General features: G+C 52.2%; 1 protein-coding gene across 10 annotated transcripts in view; it reads left to right on the plus strand.

Moving 5' to 3' along the window:
• Nucleotides 1-20,463, plus strand: part of CTBP2 (C-terminal binding protein 2) — a 156,857-nt gene that overhangs the window by 72,452 nt on the left and 63,942 nt on the right. The window contains exon 1 of one of the 10 annotated variants that reach the window (XM_041743250.1): nucleotides 20,290-20,308. The exons of the other annotated variants lie outside the window; for them this stretch is intronic. The gene's annotated coding sequence lies outside the window, so the exon portion shown is untranslated. Of the gene's footprint in view, nucleotides 1-20,289; nucleotides 20,309-20,463 lie in introns of those variants that run through there. 10 annotated transcript variants of the gene reach the window in all.

Here is a 20,463-nt window from a genome sequence, read left to right on the forward strand (position 1 = left end):
TAACTCCCGTGGTCTTACATCTAGGGATTTGGTGTCAGATGGAAACCTTCAGTTTGAGGGTAGGGTAAGAGTCCTGTTTAGGGTTCCCTTTAGCTGACCTCCACCTAACAGTGTTCAGCTTCATTCAGCTGGCGGATGCCGAGATGACGGAGGCTCCCCTGCCCTCTGCTAGGTCTTAGAGGCTGGTGGGGACGGCTGGTGGCTGTCCGGAGAACTGTTCTCTCCCCGGTGTCCCAGCAGACCCCACCCTGTCTGATGAGAGGAAGGGGCCCTCAGATCTGACTTGCTGGAGGCCCTGTCCTGGAGAAGTGGCTTCTGAGTCAGACTTTCTAGCAGCCAGAATCTGAAGAGTAGAAGGTGATGCTGAAGCCACTGGCCTTGCCCTTCTGAAAACGGGCGAAGAATTCGGATAGAATGCCCCAGAATTGCCTTGCCTCCCCACCTTAATCTGGTCACGAGGGGGAAGCCGAAGTAGCTGACAATGTTACCTGAGGCAAGAAGTATGTTAGATTTTTATAAGGTCAATTGAATAATGGAGAAAGTTGAGGTTAGTTACAGAAAAAGTTTTTGGGGGAACCTACACCAGAGAGACAGCAGGCTGCATTTGTTTTGTTTTTTTTTAATTCAAATTTAAATTCAATTTGCCAACATACAGTATAACACCAGTGCTCATCCCATCAAGTGCCCTCCTCAGTCACCCAGTCACCTCATTCCCCCCGCACGTCCCCTTCCACAACCCTGTTTCCCAGAGTTAGGGGTCTCTCATGGTTTGTCTCCCTCTCTAATTAGCGGGCTGCATTTAAATGGGGGTGGGAGGGAATGTCAGTTGCCTCTGAGGGGCTTGGGATTTTTAAAAGGTGTGATTGCCCCAGGGAGGAAGGGAGTGCTGGGGGGGGGGGGGCGGGCAGAGGGCCTGATCAGCTTTGGGACCTGGGCTGATTCTGGCATTGGCTGTGGCCCCGGAGAAACCGTGTGAAGTGGTGTTTGAGCGGAGGGTTGTGCATTCCCGAGCGCTCCGGCCTCCCCGGGCGTGCTCTGCCCAGCCGCACTCCAGCGCGAAGGCCAAGGCTTCACGGGCCACCTTCAGCGAATGCCAGCGATGCGACCAAGGGTTCCCCTGTTTCCCAGTCCGAGGAGGGGGATGGGCCAACCCCTGGCTCAGACAGAGGGAAGCCACTCAGGAGGCGGATAGCCCTTTCTGGTTGATCTCTTGAGGCCTTTCTCAGAGCACTGCAGTTCTTTTGGGGCCACTGGACCCCAGTCTGCAGATGGCAGGGCGGGGAGGCCTCTCCTGGCTTTGTCTTAGCTCATCACAAAAACTGGGGGTGCGGGGGTCCTTATTCTCTCTGACCCCACCTGTCTTTCTACCTCAAGCCCCAGACATGCTGGGAATCCTTATTTTTGGTAGTTTGTCTTTGAGAGAAATAAAACCACATCGCAGTAATTTAGGTCCTGTGGGGGAAACATTGATCTAAACTTTTGATTCGAAAAAATAAAAAAAATAAAAATTAAAAAAAAATAAACTTTTGATTCGATGTAATTTCAGGCTTACAGAAAAGTGGTAAGAATGGCTGTCAAAGAATTTCTAATCCTCCTACCCCCGGACACCCCAGGATGATACTTTACCGCATCTCTGTTCTCTCACACAGACACACGCACTGTATTTTTTTTTTTTTCCTGAACCCTCCGAGAATGACCTGCAAATAGGCAACGTAGAGGTATTTAGAGATGAAGAAGCTTTCCCCAGGTATCAGCGTAGTCCCAACGCACGGCGCAGGTGTCAGAATCGAGAAGCTCACGTTGGTGATCGTATTGTCTGATCATTACACCTCGCGCAGGTTTTGCCAGTTGTCCCAATCACCGCTTATTGCAAAAGGAACCTCTTCCTGCCACGCTTCCTTAGCTCGTTTGAATCTGGAGCGAGCCGAGCCGCTCCTCCTCTGCCTTTGTTTCACGGCAGCGATGTTTTCAAGAGAACAGACGAGTTATTTTGTAGACTGCGCCTCCGCTTGGGCTCCTTTCAGGTTTTCTCCTGATTAGATTCGAGTTATGCGCTCTTGGCAGGAGCGCCTCAGAAGTGGGCATGTGTCCCCCGCGCTTCCTGTCGGGAGGCCCAGGGTGATGCCAGCGTATCCCGTTGCCGGTGACGTGAACTCCGCTCATTGGTTCCGCCGGCGTCCGATGTCCCCGCTGTGATTGACAAGAGTGCCGTGGGGAGGTGCTGGAAACCACGCAAATGTGCTGTTGATCTTCGGACTTTTCTACCCCTGGTCCTGACGTCCACTGCTAACTCTTGTCCAAATCCGTTACTATGACGGTTGCCAGTTGGTGATTCCCTGACTCCGTCATTTCCTCCGCATACGTCTGTCTGTGCTTTCCGCCGTCCGCAAGACGTTCCCCCTTTCCCTTTGCAGATTACACATGGGTCTCGATGAAGACTCCAGGGCCCTCAGTGCTTCCCTGGGTTCCACCCTATGACTGTCATTACGCACGTTGATGCCCACAGTGCTTTGTATCTGGCCAGCAGGTGCCTCTTTGGGTTGGCTGCTCCATCTCGTGCCTCTTGGACATAGTCTCTGTGATTGAGCGTTTCCTTCCTTTCCAACCCAATCTTTTTTTTCTCTTCCCTACGTCCTCCCATAATGTGATTTTTGTCTGTCTTTCCCTTCTGTACCATGTCCGGGTATGGACTTGGGCATAGGCAGTGTTGAGTACGTATTTGTGGGTGGGATACGTTTGCGATTGCATAGTCTGAAAGTAGAAGTGTGCTCCCCTGTCCATGCATCCAGAGGCCACTGCCTTTGGCTTCTCTCTGGCCGGCAGAGCCGCCTCCGTGTCGACCTCTGGGGCACAGCATGAGACCTAAGTCTGGCCCTCCAGATGGCCTATGGCTAGGGTTCCCTCAATTCAGTAAATAATTTATGGCTTCAGCTGCTGTGGGCATAGGTTTCTTCTTCTTCCCACTTTTTTTTCTTTTTCATTTCTTGTGTGCATCTGGAGACCTTTTTGGCATTGGAGCTTGGAGTTCATTTTAGAAAAGATCCATAGGAGATCATGTTTCTAATGACAGTCAAGATGGCACAGATGTCAGCCCCTGTGGTGGTAGGAGTATTCTCAAGTCAACAGTGGTCAATCCCTGTCCTTCCAGAGAGGTCAGGGGAGCAGTGACCGAGGGCAGGGAGGAGGCTCATCACTTACTCACACCTGCCCTGGCCCAGATGTGCTGTTGGCTCGTACATCCTTGGTTAGAAACGGGGGAGGTAGGCGACAGAGGTGGACCAAATGGTTGGGAGTGTGTGTATCTCTGATGCCAAGGAGCCTTGGGGCGGGGGTGGCATTTCTCTTTAGAAGTTTGACTGCTGTTCCCTTAAGTAGAGTTATATAGAAGCCTGATTTATCTGCTCCAAAAATACGGGCCCCTTAGAGAAGTTAAGCAGAGTATAAAATGCTTTCATGGTAGTTAAATTTACACTCTGTTAAAATGATTTGTGCGCTTTGCAGTAAGCTGTGATATTAAATGCATAAATATACAGCAGAGTTAACTTGGAAGAACGTTTTATTTGACATGATCACTCAAACGCTCAGGTACAGTATCAGAAGCATTTAGCGTGGTGATAGGAATTTTAAAATTCTGCCCAAAACATTCAGAATCAAAGGGAAGGAATGTGAGTGAGTATTTCTCCACAGAGTGCTTACTACTGAAGTGGTTTTCATCACAGGAGAAAGGCCTGTGGTTTCTAAATCCGTCTCCTGCTTTCCATCTGAGAAAACGCCTTGTCAATAAACTCACCATTGAAACCGTTGTCCTAATTTTGGAACTGATTCTATTCAAATTAGCAACCCATTATAAATATTTTGGTCGTCTTTTGTCATGAGAATAAGTTTTCCTCTGGGAACAGGCCATTTGGTTCTGGTTGGGACATTACGGGAGAATTAATAATTAATGGCATGCTTGTCTGAGGTCCACCCTTCTATTTGGAGCCTAGGACTTGATTCAATTTTCTAAATATAATGGGCTGTTTCAAAATGGTCTTTCCCCATTGTTTGTTCAGATCTTACTGAAACCAGTCCACTGCGTGCGTTTGTCTCCGTCTATAGAAGGAGGGTCTGAAGGGCACCATGTCCACGAGACTGGTTGCACCCCAAGTTTGGAAGGAGGCCCAGCAGGTGGATGAGTTGATCAGTTAAGAATATTCTGTACCACTCCTGCCACGCTTATGTGCGCTGCTGGAGAATGACTGCGGACGTTCTCGGCGGCCACTGTGGGACAGGCTGTATGCCCAGGTCCTCTGCTGATTTCCAGGGACCAGGTGACCCAGCAAACCTCACTCCTAGCTTTCAGACTCCCCGTGGAGGGCGGAGACACCCAAACGCACCAACGGCTGGAGCTTGGGGTGCTTTTACCCCAGCTTATTGATTGGCCTAGAAGGAATATTCTGGCCACAATCCATGTAGGAAAACGTAATTCGAGAAAGAAAAAACATGGTTGTTGGAGGGTCAAATTAAGTTGTGGGGGAGACACCTGGTGCCCCAAGGTATCTAACGCAGTGCTCTTGGGTTCTCCCTCACTGGCTGACTCGAGAAGCACCCCCAAGAAAAACGTGCTGCCTCTGCCCCCCCACCTGTGCCTTCAAGTCTCCTCAATACTTTGTGGGGGTACTTGGAATTGACCCTAGTAGAGCTTGTCGGGACCTGGTCAGGACAGGGTTAAAAGAGCTGTGGAAGTGGAAAAATCTTCGGGTGGCTGTGGAACATCTAGCTCTGGGTGCCGGAGTGTCCTTGGGAACACACCAGGGTTCAGCCGCAAGTAATTGATATAATTGATAATAAGACCTGGCCTCTGGCAGACTGGGGACAATGACAACAGCAGGATCTTGGGCAATCTCTGGGCCCCGTCATCACTGCAGTAAGAAAGAGTTCCTAGAAGCTCCCTTGATTGATCATCTTCTTCTTTTTTTTTTTAATTTACTTACGATAGGCACACTGTGAGAGAGAGAGAGAGAGAGAGAGAGAGAGAGAGAGAGAGAGAGAGAGAGGCAGAGACACAGGCAGAGGGAGAAGCAGGCTCCATGCACCAGCAGCCCAATGTGGGATTCGATCCCGGGTCTCCAGGATCGCGCGCACCCTGGGCCAAAGGCAGGCGCCAAACCGCTGCGCCACCCAGGGATCCCTCCCTCGATTGATCTTAATACATGAGGCCTTCCACGAGGAAGCTTCTAGTTCTCTTCTTGCAGGACTTGTGCTGGGGTCAGAGCACGTTCTCCCCTGTGGGCTGGGGAATATATAGCATCGGGGTGACCATCCCTCTTGAAACGGCACATCCGCACAGAGATGACACCTGTGTCCAGATTCAGACCTGGCCCTTGAATCAGCAGCCCAAGAAAACGTCGATCCCAGGTGTCGAGGACACAGACGAGGCTCCAGGTGGTGTGGTGACTGAGTGCTGTGGGGGGAGCAAGGTGCAGGGGGATGGAAGACCCGGAATACGGTTGGGTCAGGTTTGGCTATTTGATAGGTGACGTCTGCAGCTGACCCACATCCCCTTCCTTCCCAGGAGGCTCCTCCCATTTGCCCCCCAGAGAGCCTTTTTGTTGGAAATCCCAACACAGCTTCATTCTTTGATCCCTTCAGAGAATGAAAAGTGCCTACCAGTGTTGGCCTCCGGGTCTCGTGAAGGACACAAGTACCTGTCCTGCGAGCCCGTGGACCTGGGGGGGGGGGGACTTCCTGCCCCACCTCCACCTCCATCACTCTGAACACACAGAAGATGGGGGGGGGGGGAGCTGTCCTTTCCCACATGTGTCCGTGGCACCCATAGGTGCCTCAGTATCCCCGCAGAGGTCAGAAACAACAAATTCCACCTCGTGTCAGCTCACACATGCTCTAGAAACACTGGGTGTCCTTTGTACCCTACATCATTACGTGTGTCTTGAAAATGTGGCTTTTCTTTATGCATATAAACCTACATTCACGGCTTTACACAATCGGTGGCCTGTTTGCCCCTCACAATAGCTACATTTTGGTGGTAGCTGTGCCTGACACACACTTTATTTTTATTTAACTTATAAAACCTTTGGGGTGAGTGCCTCTGTAAACATAAAAGCTTTCATGGAGTGCAACAGCCATGGGTTTTGGGTTTTGTTTTTTTGTTTTTTTTCCCTTCCTTTTCCAAAATGGAGGCATGACGCAGCTGGCCTCCGAGCAGTTGGGCTGACCTGTTCCTTCACTACAGGAAGTAAAAGTTTGGATGACATCACCGCAGGGTTATTTCTTGTTATTGTAATTAATGGAGCAGCAGGAAGCAGCAAGACAGATGATTCTTGGCAGAAGTGGCAATTTAAAGGGGGAAGGATGAAGAGGGGGTCTGGGAAGGAAGAAACCTTTCTGGACGTTCGAACTCTCCTGGGAAGAAATCTGGAAATCCGTAGGCAGTTCCTGAGAAATGAGCTGCCTCTGGCCTGCGTGGATCTGAAACTCCTAACCCTTGCTACAGCTCCCGGTCAGGGTTTCTCACCAGCAGCTCAAGCAAGGCAGGGCCGCCCTGGCTGCCACTGGGTGTCGGGAGGTTCCTTTGTGCCCAGCGTGTCTTACGTCCAGTGGTGGGAGGGCTCGTAAAAGTGAGCTTGTGCTTTGTGGACAGGCTGAGGCTCTCAGACCCATGTGTGTCTTTTGCTGAGGGGTAGAGGGAGCTGGAAGGACTGGGGGGTGAGGGAGCGAGGAAGGGCAGCCTGGCCAGCCCCCAGGGAAGGAGCAGGGGGGTGGCCATCCTCAGGACGCATGGAACCTTCCAGACATGAAAGAGAGGCTGGGTCTCTGGGTTAAGCCGCTCGCTCGTGGTGCATGAGCTGACCCAGGTGGGATGGCTTTGCTAAGGATTTATGGCGAGGGGGCCTTGGTGGTGGGGCTGGAACCCAAGAGCCCTGTGCCATGTTCCCCCGAGGCGTTACAACACCTGGGTATGTCCTGTCGTGTCCAGTCTAGAACACATGTGCCTGCGTCCATCCTTCATCTGGGCTGGGGAGGTGGGAAGTGGCCCCGTGGTGGGAAGTCTGGTGCTGGGGGATGGGGATCTGGAGCTTGGAGAGGAAGCCAGAAGGAAGTTGCCCCAGGGAAGGAGGGAGCCTCTGGAATGAGTGGTGAGACTTTGGGCAGCTTTATCCATCTTTTAAAATTTTAATGAAAATAGAATATGCAAACAGAGCAGTGCGCAGACCTGAAGTGTGCAGCTCGATGAGTTTACACAGCAAATACACGGTTGGACCCCCCACTAGGGCAAGCTCAGAAGTCTTCTGGGGGGAGCCTCCTGCCCTGTGTCCCTCTCCTCAGAGGTACTCTTTGGACTTACCTTGGATTACCTTTGCCTGTTTTTACTTAAAGCGGAACCATATGGCTTGTACCTTCTTGCATTGTGTGCGCGCCATTCGTCTGTGTTGTGTGAGAGGCAGTTCAGTTTTGCCAGCTGCCGTGTAATACTCCGTTGTATGAATGTACTCGGGTTTATGTACCCATCCTACTGTTGATGAGCACTTGGGACTTGGTAGCCTCGGGCCATCCCCAGGTGAGAGCCGTCCCCACCTTGGCCAGCGCTGACCTTCCAGTTAGACCTCTGCGGTGGCCGCCCTGCAGTTGAGGAGGCCGAGCTGCCCGGGTGATGGAGGCACGAACTAGTTTAGACTTAGGAAGGGCCAGGGTGGTGGGCCGTGCTGCGCGGGGATGCTTTGAGGAGCAGAAGATCATGGGAGGACAGAAAGGAACACCCTGCAGCGTGTTTCACGGTGTCCACTTGGTCCTGCTTCGTGGGTATCCAGAGGGTGGTGCTCACCGTGGGCTTTGTGGCCTCTTGATGGGTCATGGCTGGCAAGACTTCGGATGGTCTCCGTGGTCTCTGTGGCTGATTGTTTATATGGAACCCCTTGTCTCCTTGGGTGGTTCTATCACATTCCGCATGGCGAGCACCGTATTTGCAGTGGAGCCCACCACCCAGCACCGCTGGTGTGTAATTCGTGTGTTTGTGCCATCAGGCACTTTGGCTTGTGACTTTGATAGCCTGAAATTGCAGCCACCTCTGCAAGAAAAACAACTTTTTGCTAGGATCTGAGTTCTGTGGTATATTATCGTAAGAAACTGGAAAATAAAAAGCATGGTGCCTTAAGCTTGTCTTCCAGCTACTGATGTTCTGTCTCTAATTCAGAATCATGAAGTGGCGCTCAGGCTTAGAAGGTCCCAGTATGTGAGGTTGGAAGGAAGCTTCTGGAAGCCCCTGGTGGTTTTCTAGATGAAGCAATGGAGGCCGGAGGTGTGCCTTATTTCCAGAGGTAGAAAAAGTGTCTTAACCGTGAGGAATGTGGGTTTGAATTATTGACTAGATGGCCTTTTCCCTTAAGATTCGTAGTGAGTCATTGGAAGGGAAATGTTTGGGGGAGAGGTTACCTTCGTAGCTTTTAGGGGAAAGCGTGAAGAGCAGAAGCAGGGGGAGCTGAGACCAGCTGGCCAGTGAGAATCAAAGCTCATTCGCCCAGATGGTGGACACGGCCTCAAGACCATAACCCCCAGAGACCAGCTCTAGCTCCTTGCCCACTGTCCCGCAGTAACACGTGACACAAGCTGACCCCATGAGAGGCTTCCAGGCTCCAGAATCATCAGCAGAGGATGTCCTTTCCCTGAGTCTGGGGCAAGGAAGGGTTTCATAGACTGTATCCTTAGTCCTATGAACAGTGCTGAACTTGTTTTCAAGAGTGATTATGTTGGAAAGAAAGAACGTCACCTTGCCAAAGAGTTTGGCAGAGTAGTAGATGTCACTAGACGATTGACATTAAAAATACACGTGTGGATGTTTATGTAATGCTTTTTTTTTTTTTTTTTTTTTTTTATGTAATGCTTTTTAAGGACAAGTGATCATGGGGCCAAAATTTCCTTTTGTCTAAAAACAGTGATAATTAGGAGAAGTTCCCTTATTTCTATGCAGGTGCCATCCTGGCCCAGCATCCCCCACCCCCACCCCCATGCTGTGCCAAGGGCCTGTGGTTGTTACAGCCTTGCATACCCGTGCTAAGGGGTTCTCCGACCCAGGGGACTCATCCCACCCTCACCTGAGAGGTCCCTGCTGAAAGGACTAGACCAGACTTCTGCTTGGTGGGAAAGTTTTGTCCTTCTGGCCACACAGAGAAGTCACACGTGAACCATGTGTCAGGCTTCGGTCTCAGCATTGCTCGTTGACTACTGTGCTATGTCCTGCTGAGAAGGACCGGGGCCAGGGTCACCCAGCAGCTCTCCACCCAGGACTTGGCACCCCCCACCCAGGGGACCTGTGCAATGCCTAGAGATATTTTCTGTTCTGTTCAGGTGAGGGAAGCTGCTGGTGTCTAGTGGGTAGAGGTCAGGGATGCTATTAAACATACGAGGCACAGAACAGCTCCCCACAATAAAGAATTCTCCAGCCAGATGTCAGCAGTGCTAATGCTGAGAAAGCCGGAAGTGGCTCGTGTGGCCCTCAGCATCCTGGGGTGTTGGACAGGTTTGAGGAAGAGGAGAGAGACTCCTGCGGGAATCCTGATCCCTCAGGCAGGCCCCTGAAAGCTCCTTGAGGCTGTTTGCACTTATAAACTGGGGGGGGGGGGGGGGGGTGGGATGTGTGAGCACAGCCTCCAGCCCAGCACATGGCCCTGGCTACATACACCGAGTTGTCTCCAGTCACCTACCTGCCCGCACCATGTGTGGACCCGGCGGCAAGCTCAGGTGCTAGCCCTTGGGTACGTCAAACCCTAATGAACCTATATTCTAAAAGCAGCTTGATTTTATTTTTCTTCTAGGAAAACACGTCTTAGTCACCATATTGCGTATCCAGTGTATGAAACGAGGCAGTTGACACGTCACGTTAAATACGGTTTCTGATGCCATTAATGGCTTCGTTTTATGTAAAGAGCCGATTTGAAAGAGCTGTGGGAGCCGTTGAAGAAATGAGATGCTTTGTTTTGAGCTTCCTTGTGGGTGCCTCCAACACAGAGATTTAGGAAGGACCAGACTTTGCAGAAGCTTGACACAGTGGTCCCTGTGATGGGAAGAGCAGGAAGGAGTCCTCAGGATGATTTATCAGGCAGGGTTTGAATGTGAGGGCTGGGCCAGCCCTTCTGGAACTGCCGGGGCTGTGTTCTTTTTCTGACACAGTGTTCTTGGGCTCTGGAGGTGGAATCTCAGCTGCTTACCATTCTGTCCTAGCTCTATTTATTGCATCCAACGGTCTAAGTAGTGGCTTAAGTAACGATTGCCAAAACTGTAATCAATGTTTTTGTTAAAGATTTGGGGCCCTGCTTGTAAGATAAATAGCCCCAAAGCCCATATCCAGGGAGATCTACTGAACCTGTGACTGGCTTCTGTATGGCCTTGGGTTTTCAGGCCCCACAAGGCCAGGTCAGGGGGAGACACCTGTCACCCGTGTCTGCTCCGTTGAGTCCCTCCAGAGATGTCCAGACAGTCACTTGGGGTTCTCAGCAGCCCCATTTGGCAGCCGGAGGGGGCTGGGAAAGGGGGGGGGGCTGCTCTCCCTACACCCCACGAGGATTGCAAGTGGAAGGCTGGTGTGCAGTGGACGCAGAGATTGGCATCTTTGCTTCTGCCCACCCCGCCTGCTTGCATTTTCTTGCAGGACAGATAGGGCCACACCTGCCTGGGTTCTGGTCGGGGGTTGGGGATCTGGCCACGGACACTCGCAGCCAGGCCCCGAGGGGGTTGTGCGGGGTGTGGACGTCCAGGCCCGCAGCCGGCCACCCTCCGAGCGGGGAGGGAAGGTGCCTGTCCTGACCGCCCGTCTCCACCAAATGCGCTGACTTCTGCATCTGTATGCAGCCGACTGTTTTGGCTCATCGTCCTCAGTAAATATTGCCAGACTCCGCTTCCTGCTCGCTCTGTTTCCGAAGGCACAGCATTTGGTAGACGTCTTTGCAAAGGTGTGGTGTCTGTCTGTTTTGGAAGCATTTGGCAGCGTGGTAACCGTTTCTGGGTATCTACGAAGGAGATTTTCTGCTGATCGTTTTCTTATTGAGGGAAAAGTTATTGGAAAAATATTGGACTGTTAGCTCTGGTTTCGGAGATTTATCGTCTAATCTGTCACGGATTTTATTTTGCCATCATTTCCCTCCTGGCTCTGCCGAGCCCTGCTTCTCCAAAGAGCCCTTTAAAAGCGGGCCGCCTGGTCCCGTCCTCGGGCTCCCCGGCCGGCAGTCCTGGCCGTTAGGTCTGTTTTAATTTGAGTCTCGTGAGTTTTTACTGCTGTGTTTCTGGTCTTACTTCACTTTGGGGAGTGGGCTCCCCCCCGCCCCCCTTGCCTGGTTCCAAGAATCGGATTGCGAGGCTTCAGCATGTTGGATTAATTTCCTGTTCCACATCAGCTCGAGCTCACTACACAAACGACCGATTTGTTAGCGGCCTTTACCACTTCCTCCGTCCCTGGCGTTCCACATTTATATCCTCGTTTTTCCATTCATCCCCCCGAAGCCATGGTTGGCCCTCTCGAGTCTGGTGCCAAGGACTGGCTGCCCTCAGCAGGCCCATGGGTTTATGGAGCTCCCACCCCGCACCCAGGCCCCCTCACCTGGGCTCAGAGCCTGCCCTGTCCACCCCTCAGCGGAGGTGGGTGCCTTCCAGCGGGTGGGCCGTAGCAGCCACAGGCCCACAGAAGCCTCTGGATGCGGACAGAACATCACTTGAACACACAGAGCAAGGGGTGGGGGGGGCAGGTACTCGCCACCAACAGGGCATCTCTTCTTATAGGAATGCAGCGTCTGGGACAGCGGGTCACTTTTCCCCTAGGATTAATGTTTTTTTTCCAATATATTTTACATTTACATTTTAGGACAGGTTTAGACTTACAGAAAAATCGAGAGGATGGTAGAAAGTGTCCCGCATCCCTGCACATGGTTTTCCCTACATTTGTTCCTTCCATTAATCGTTGTAATTAACGAACCAAAATTGATACATCATTATCAACTAAAGCCCATAGTTTTCTATAGAGAGGGTAACTTTTCGTCTTTATTATTCAGTTCCTTCAGGTGTGTGCCTGCACAAACTGTAATAAAGGAGATAGTCCACCGCTGGTTTATATTCAGTTTCAGGGTGGTGTCAGGAGCAGGCAAATGACAAAAGATTCTCTTCTGAGAGCCTCCATCGGAAAGGGGGTTTGGTCTGCGGAGTCTCCCATTTCCTGATTAAATAGCAAAACAAACAGAAGTGACCATGTCCCAGCTTAGGAATTTCGTCCTGGAAAATAGAATTGTCTACATGGAAACTTTGAGCAAGTGCATGCTGGGTGAAACTCATTGTTCAGGATGTTTTATAGTTTAGACTTTACCCGATTCTGATTTTGGAATTTAAAACCTCCCAGAACCATGATGTGGGTGCCGTGCAGTGCGGGTGTTGTTGGCAGAAGGACCTTGATTGTTGGGAGCCTGTAGGGGGTCACAGCACAGCCAGGCTGGGAGTGCCCGGCCCTGGGGCTGTTGTTGGGAGGATGGTGGGCACCTGCTCCGCCTGGGCCCTTTGTGGCTGTCCCTGCATTCCATTCTGGGGGATCAGAGAGACGAAGTGAATCATCTGAGGTCAAGCAGTGGAGTCCAGAGGAGAATATAAGCATCATGCAGAGGGAGACTGGCCTGGGATCGCAGAGACAACAAAGCAGCCCCATTGGAGAAGCCCAGGGACTGGTCCTCCCTTGCTGGGCCAAGTGAGCCTGGCCCCAAGTTACAAGGGAGTTGGTGGTGCAGTAAACACCTCCCAAACCCTCCTAGTCCTACACTTCCTCCTCTCCAGGGGCCAGGCACTCGGGGCCCGACAGTGGTGGCTCCCAAACCCGTCTGTGTGGCAGCCGCTGGTAATCCAGCTCAGCCTCTGTGTGCAAACAACCAATCTGAGGAACGTGGACAGTTGTCCCTGCCTGGGCACTGAAGGTCTCAGGGGCCTTTCCTCCTCCTCCTCCCTCTCCCCATCCCCGGATGCTGGACATCTTCAGTGCTGTCTGCAGATGAATTCCTGACCCTTCCAATAGTTGCTTCTTAACTGTGTTTCATGTTCCATTAAACTTGTAGCTTGTCTTTTAGGAGGAAATACTCTGCTTTTCATCAGTCACTAAACCTTAGTTACCCAAAATGTAAATAACATTTTCTTTGCATCTCAGATTTTTACAACTTAACTATTTTGAGGGAAATGGGATGCAGGTTTCTAAAAGTACAAGAATAACTTTCCCTTTCGTTTCTGTTATTCACTCTGTACATAACTTGTGTGCTCGCAATGCAGGCGAAATTTCAGATTCCTGAATTTGGGGACAGCCCTTCGGTGGTGCTTGTTGGTATGGAGCAGGGGCTCCATGGACATTTGTGGAGAGGACAGATATGTCCTTCACACCCCAGGAAGGTCACTGGGGCAGGATCCTGCTTTTGCCATAAAGCACCCCAGATCCCCGGTTGGTGGGAGCTGCTGCCGGTGATGGGATTGACCTTGAGACTCATTCTCCTCACTTTCTTTTCTGGTTTCTTGTTGGTCCCATCAGCCGAGGTGAGCCATACCTGGTTATTTTCGGTAGCAGGTGTCCTCTAATGTTGCTGGAGTGATGCATCCTAAGTGGGCAGTGATGCCCACCAAGGAGTTTGGAGGGCCCAGCTGGGTCCAGTCAGACATTTATGGGGCCTGTAGCTCACCAGCTCTCAGGGGCTGACCCTGCCCTTGGCGGCTACAGAGGTGGGGCCCCTGGTGACCCAGGTTGGGGAAGGCAAGCTTATGCCCTTGGCTGAAGCACATCACTTTTGAAGATGGCACCGTGTTTTGGTAGCTAAAATGGGCCGAGTGTCGAGGTGACCAGAAGTTTGGGAAATGGCACTTAGAGAAGCAATTCTTTTTATGGCCCTTAGGCTTTTTAGAACACTTCGATTTCCAGGTAGGTTGAGAAAGTGGCATAGAGTTCCCATTCACTCCACACCCAGGTCCCTATGACTAACATTTCACGTTAGCATACTACATTTGTTGCAGTTAACGAACCCGGGTGGATTCTTACCTGAAGTCCACCTTTCGGGTCTTTTTTTCCGTTCCCGATTCCCGCCAGATACCACATTACATGTGGTCGTCCTGTCTCCTTCGGCCCTTCTTGGCTTTGACAATTTCAAGGCCTGCATACGTGTATTTTGCAGAGTGATCCCTCTGTTGTGGGTCTGGTTGTCCTCTCGGGACTAAACCAGGTCATGGATGGCGTGGGCTTTGTAAGTGAAGAATGGCAGGACTCTGGGCAGCCCATAATGAGTTGTCCCGTCGTTGGTGAGCGTAGGGTGTGAGGTGCTGGCCCTCACACCTTGCTGTGGACTCCCCACTGCCCTGGGTCTGCGGACTTCTAGGAATCCACGTCCTTGCTTGTGTTCAGTTCGCCAAAGACTTTTCCGTGGGAGCTGGAGAGGCTGTAGGGGCAGGGCACTGCTTCTCCACCGCAGCTGCCGTCCGCAGCCACACACCCAGAGTGTAGGAGCGGTGTGATCTCTCTCGGTCATCCTGAGGTGTACGTGAGCCATACACAGGGCACCCTGCGCTAGACACTTCCTCTCTTGCATCTTAAAAATCCCAGTAGTTGCTTTTATGGATAAGGGACCAAGGTGTAGAGGGCTGAGGTGACAGGTCACACGGCTCTCCAGCTAAGTGGCAGACATCCGGTGCTCTCCACGGCACTCAGACCTGGAGTCGCGGGACAGAAGAGGTGTCACATGAGGTTGTCTGCATTTCTTGGCTACTTCCAGTGCCTTTCCATGGCATCTGTACCCCAAAGGCAGGGAGCCCCGCTCCCCACCCTTTTCATCTCCTGACACCACTCAGCACCATGCGTGCACCTAACAATTGAGAAGGACGGAGCATTCTGACCCGAAGGCTTTTAGACTGTCCTGTCAGTGGCTCTGCTTGCCTCCAGGGCATGACTCACCTGCTGGGGTTGGGGTTTTGGCCCATTGTACACTAGAGGGGTAGCTAAATGTGCAGCTGTTGGACAGCCAGGTGTTCAGAGCCTGGTGGATGATGACCCCCCTCTTTTTTTTTTTTCCACCTTACAAAACAAGCCTACAAAACAAGCCTACAAAACAACCTTACAAAACATCACCCAAATACCTAGAAGAGGGAAATGAGCATCACTGTCTTCAAATGGAGGTTGAATGAAGATTATCTAGTCTTAGGCCTTGGTAGGATTCCATTTCTGCTGTGGCTGGCCAGATCCAGCGGGTGTGGGTGCTGTGGACTCCTCCTCTAATGGGACTTTCCACTTTCTCTGGGCCCCCCCACTTAGTTCCCAGCTAAGAGACCCACAGAAGGAAAACCCAGGGTGAGCGGGGGCTCCTTGCACAGGGGTTGTGGATCCGCCATATCACTGGTGTAGCATCCTTTAACCGGATCCATGCCACTACTCTCCCCAGCTGCCCTGCCCCAAACCCCCCAGTCCCCTAGGGCTTTAGGGAGAACAGCTGGTGAGACCAATGGCCTCATGGCCATAGTTCCTCTACAGTATTTTACTGGAGTTACTTAATAGCCAGACAGAAGTTGAATTAAACTGTTGACCCTCCCCTGGGTTGTTAAAAAACTTAAAAAAAAAAAAAAAAAGTGTTCTTATACCCGCGGAGAAGCATATAAACTCTGAATGTACATCCCAGTGAGTTGTCATGCCAACCGGGCCTTGTTGGGTTTTGCGCTCAAGCCAGTGCCACAGTTGCAGGCCTTCCATTTGTGGTTCTGATGTGGGCTTGGCCTTTCTGGAAGGGTCAGATCCCCAAGTCAAAGAACATTCCAGATCATAGCTCATGGCAGGGAGAATGGCTTTCTATGTGAATTCTGTGTTAACAGGAGCCTGTTTTTCTCCCCCCAGCAGCTGAGCTGGTGAGAGCTCTGGGTGTTCCGTGAAGCAGCAGCCTCCTGACTGACCCACAGCTTACATGGGGGGCGGGTTCCTGTCGGGCCAGCGGGGACTGTTGTCTGTATGCTGGTGCCAGACATTTCCTCGCCAGCTCAGGCTGCTTTCATGTTCTCCACGAAGCTGCAGTGGTTACCTGGGGGCAGTATCTCAGAGAATCATTGGAGAATAGGCTCTGCTCATTAAGTAGTAAAACCAGTGAGGTAGGGACAGTCCTGAAACCCAAGCCCTAAATATGCAGAACTGGGCCAAGAAAGAAGAAAAGAACAAAACTGGCTTTGAGCTAAGTCACCAAACCAGAAAGGTTTCATTCTTTTTCTGTCTTCCTGTGACCTTGACCACAGACCTCAGGCTGCATCCCCACTTCCTCACTCCTGGGGCAGGGAGGGGTCCAGGGCGACAGCAGACAAATTGGAGTGGCCGGAAATGGGGAAAATCAGCCAGCTGGATCTACTAATACCTTTTCTGGTTTTTAAGAAGCTAGTTTCTGATTTTTGTTTCAAGTTCTCTGTTTAAGTTGGGGTGCTCCTCCCGTGAGGGTTGGAGCTCCCACCTTGTTTTGTTTTTTTAAGATTTTATTCGTTGGAGAGAGTAAGTGCACTGCACGCATGTAGAAGGGGGGATAGGCAGAGGGAGAGAGAGAGAATCTCAAGCACGCTCCTCACTGAGCACAATGTGGGGCTCAATCTCGTGACCCTGAGATCATGACCTGAGCCAAAACCAAGAGTCAGACACTGAACTGACTGAGCCACCACCCAGGTGCCCCTGAGCTCCCACGCTTTGAAGGATCAGTGCCTCTCTAGTGCTCACTTCTAGCGTTGAGAGAACTCTTTTCCCAGGATGTGCCCAAAGTTGATTTTCCTCCAAAAGGCTGAGTTTGGGGGAATTTGGAAGTTGATTTTCTTCCAAAAGGCTGAGTTTGGGGAGTTTGGAAGTTTGCCTGTCCCTCTGATGAGTGTAGACCAGAAGGAAGGAAACCTACCTGTTTGTGCTCTGCTCGATTAAAATTAGAAAAACACACCAACCTACCACTGTCCAACAGCGCAGGATTAGGGTGACGGAAGCCAAAGCAACTCCCGGAGTGGTGGGATCCCCAGGCTCGCAGGCAGAAAGGCTCCCGCTAGCACAAAGGTGTCTTCTGCCCTGGAAAGCCTGGCACTGCCTGCCCCTGGTCGATAACATGTGGCCTTCACAGAGTTGTATTCCATAATTGCGGCACCATACAAGCTATTTATAAATTCATTGCCCTGGATGAAAATAAGCAATCGGCAGTGATTTCTTTTTTTTAATGCATTTTAAATAACTGGGCTCCTACAGGAATGGCAGGGTTGGTTAATTAAATTACAATGGGCTCTGAAGTTTGGGGTGTCGGAGAGCAGTGCCCTAACTGTACATACCGTGGTGCCGTGGCCTGAGAGTGGGGTGTGGGACTCTGCCGCAGGTGAACATCCTGGGGCCCCCACCCCAGGCCTGGTTTTAGGGAACCTATGTCTTCCAGACACTCTCTTGGCCTTTGAGATCTTGGATGAGAGCTGCGGGGAGCTCTGTGTGTCTGCTTAGTGCCTTTGTTTCCTCTGGAAGTTTGTCCCACCTGGCTGAATTGGCAAAACTTTCATTCCCAATAAAGCTGTCCCTGATCCCGAGCACAGCAATAACTCGGGTGATGAAGTTGAAGCACTATTGAGTTTGCGCCATCCGTGAGTTGATAAATCGTAGAGCTTCATTTGGTAGGAATCAGCAATTTTATGTGGCAATTAATTGTTAACTCCTGGCGGGGAGCCAGAGGCCTAGAATTTTACCCTGGTTTTTGTGTAGGGCGAGAGGAGCGTGGTAGCTTTGCGGCAGCGAGGAAGGATCGGTGAGGCCTGCGAGGGGATTGGCGGGTTCGGGCATTGCTGGCACGCAGTGCCCTGTCCCCTCTTGCTGGTTCCTCACGTGGCCGAAGCCAGGCTCGGCGCAGATGGTCACCGCCATCGGCACACGAAGGGCCTCGTGACGTGTGCCCACCGCATGCTTGCACGCCATGGCTTACGGATGAACAAATTACCGGAGTTCTCTAAGCATGATGTTTCTCCCACTAGAGCTATCCACCTCGCTGGTTCCACATCAGAAATAAAGATGTGCTGGGAGAAACGCATAATTAGCTTTCCAGATCTCTTCGGAAGGAGAAGGGTGATGTGATCATTTGCTCACTGTTCTTCTCGCTTCCACCGCCGTGGGTCTGTGCGGTGCCAGTCCAGGTGGGGCCTGCTGCCAGCGTGGTGTATGCCCAGTGCTGCTCTGGGAGGCCCCCTTTGGGTCCCCAGCTGCCGTGTGGGACCCCAGAACCCTCCGCGGAGCACAGCTGCGTCCACGCCGCCCCCCTCGGGGCCGCCAGGAGGTTGCAAGGTGCGCAGCGCGTCCCTAACAGCATCCACCGGAGCGGGGCTGGCGATGCCCACAGCAGCCTGTGAAGTAGATGACACCGTCCCCATTCTACAAAAGGGGAGCTTTAAAACACACACACGCACACACACGCACACAGAAATTTTCAAATCTACAGAAGCAGAGAAAATTGCGTGCTCAACACCCACGTCCCCGTCAGCCAGCTCGGGCCCTCGGCAGCTGATGGCCCCTCTCGTGGCGTGTGCACCCCCCGCACATCCCACCAGGCTCTTCTAGGGCACACCCTGGCCGTCGTCTCGGTGCCTGGGTAGATCCTTCCCTGTAGATTCCCGAAGGATAAAGACTCCATTTAGAAATACAGCAGCAATAGCATCATCGTGCCTAAAGAAGATTCAACAATTTCGTGACCTTTATGAGCCACCCCTGTGCCCACCCACCCCCTTTTTCTTGTTCGGGGTGACCTTCCTGATTACCTAGAGGTGAAGGGTGTAGACTCCAGGCCCCGTTTTCCCTTTGCAGACAGTTGCAAGTTCACTTAGTTCTGGCCCTGCAAAACCACAAACTGAAAAGGCTAAACGAAACTGAAAAACGCATCCGTGGAGCTGCTGTCCAGACGCCACTAGTGTGGCCGGGACCAGATGCGCCGCTGCTTGAGTTCACGTCCAGACAGCACACCTGCTGTGCCCCCCTGAGCCCACCTCAGCTTTCTCATTTCAAATGATGCTGATAACTGGTTTTCCAAACCGCTGGGGAAGATGAGGAGGTCCCTGCCGAGTCCGAGGCTTAAAGACTGTCCCCGGGGCTCCCCCCCCCCACCCTGAGGGTCACCGCTGCAGCTGCTCCCAGGAATGACCCCACTCGTCGTGGTAGTGGCCACCTGGGGCCGCTGGCCTGGCAGTGATGGGTGCCGGAACCCAGGTGAGCACTGCCACCCCCCCGTTGTCCCTGGCTTGGCAGGGCTTGGGGCCTCACTGCTTTGCTCCTAAAGGACCTGTGCTTCCCGGGCACTGTGTCACCTGGTGTCCGAGTCCTGTTCCTCCGGTAAGGCCTGGGTGTGTCCTCTGCAGCACCGCTGAGAATCGGTGGTGGTTTCAAACCGCGGCTGTGCCTTGGAGCTGGCAGCCGGGAGAAGGGAACCCTGCACCGCCCACTTATACTTCTTCTTGAAGTGGAAACCACCCCCAGCAACGTGTGGGCGCCCCGCACCCCGGGGTCTGGAGCCAGAGCCTTTTCCCTGGACAGAGTGTCTGGTGCAGGCGGGTCCAGCAGAGGGGGCAGTTCCCCTGGAATTCCTATCTGGAAATGTTACAGTGCTTGGCTGTCCTTGCAGACAAAAATAAGATGTTTGCTTTAGCAATTTGCTTAGTCCTGAAAACATTCCTAGACAATGCCAGGGCCTTAGTTGAAAATAGTATGCTCAGCTTGTTGGGATGGTCCCAGGAAGGATGTTTTGAGTGAAAATAAAATGATACATACCGCGGCTGTTCGCCTCCGCAGGAATCCCGTGAGAGTTCAGGATTTTAAGGGCCGCGGGTCCCCTTGGGCATGCCTCCTGGAGAGGCAGAAGATTCTAGAACAACAACAACAAAAAAGCACCTACAGATGGGACACAGCGTGTGCTTCCTTTGGCACCCCTGCCCCTGAGGGAGTCTCCTGATGGGGCTGCATGCAGCCCGAGGACGCTCCCAAGTCCTAGGTTGTGGGGCGGGGGCAGTGGGGGAGGGCCCCCTCTGCAGGGGGCCTGGTTCACACCCCCGGGGTCAGCCTTTACTAGACTGTGAGAAACTTCTTTATCCGCCCGAAATCCCCTCTGGGCTTCCTCCCCCCTCCTCGGTCATGGTTCTGCCCACACAGGATACACTCAATCCTCCTTCTGCATGACTGCCCCGCATAGAATCACAGGCCAGGATCGGCTCCAGAACTTTCTCTTCCAGGGCACGAGCATGGGCAGTTCTTCCCCAGCAGAGTTTCGGTTTGGTTGCTTGCTGAGAACCAGGGTTGCAGGTGAGCGCGCTCTCTCTCTCTCTCTCTCTCTCTCTCTCTCTCTCACACACACACACACACACACACACACACACACACACACACACACGGCAGGGTGGGGAGCATCACAGCCAGTACTGGCATTTCCAGTTAAAAGCCACTTGTGACCTTTTCTT

The sequence above is a fragment of the Vulpes lagopus genome, chromosome 2, assembly GCF_018345385.1.
Source record: "Vulpes lagopus strain Blue_001 chromosome 2, ASM1834538v1, whole genome shotgun sequence".
Classification (NCBI taxonomy): domain Eukaryota; kingdom Metazoa; phylum Chordata; class Mammalia; order Carnivora; family Canidae; genus Vulpes; species Vulpes lagopus.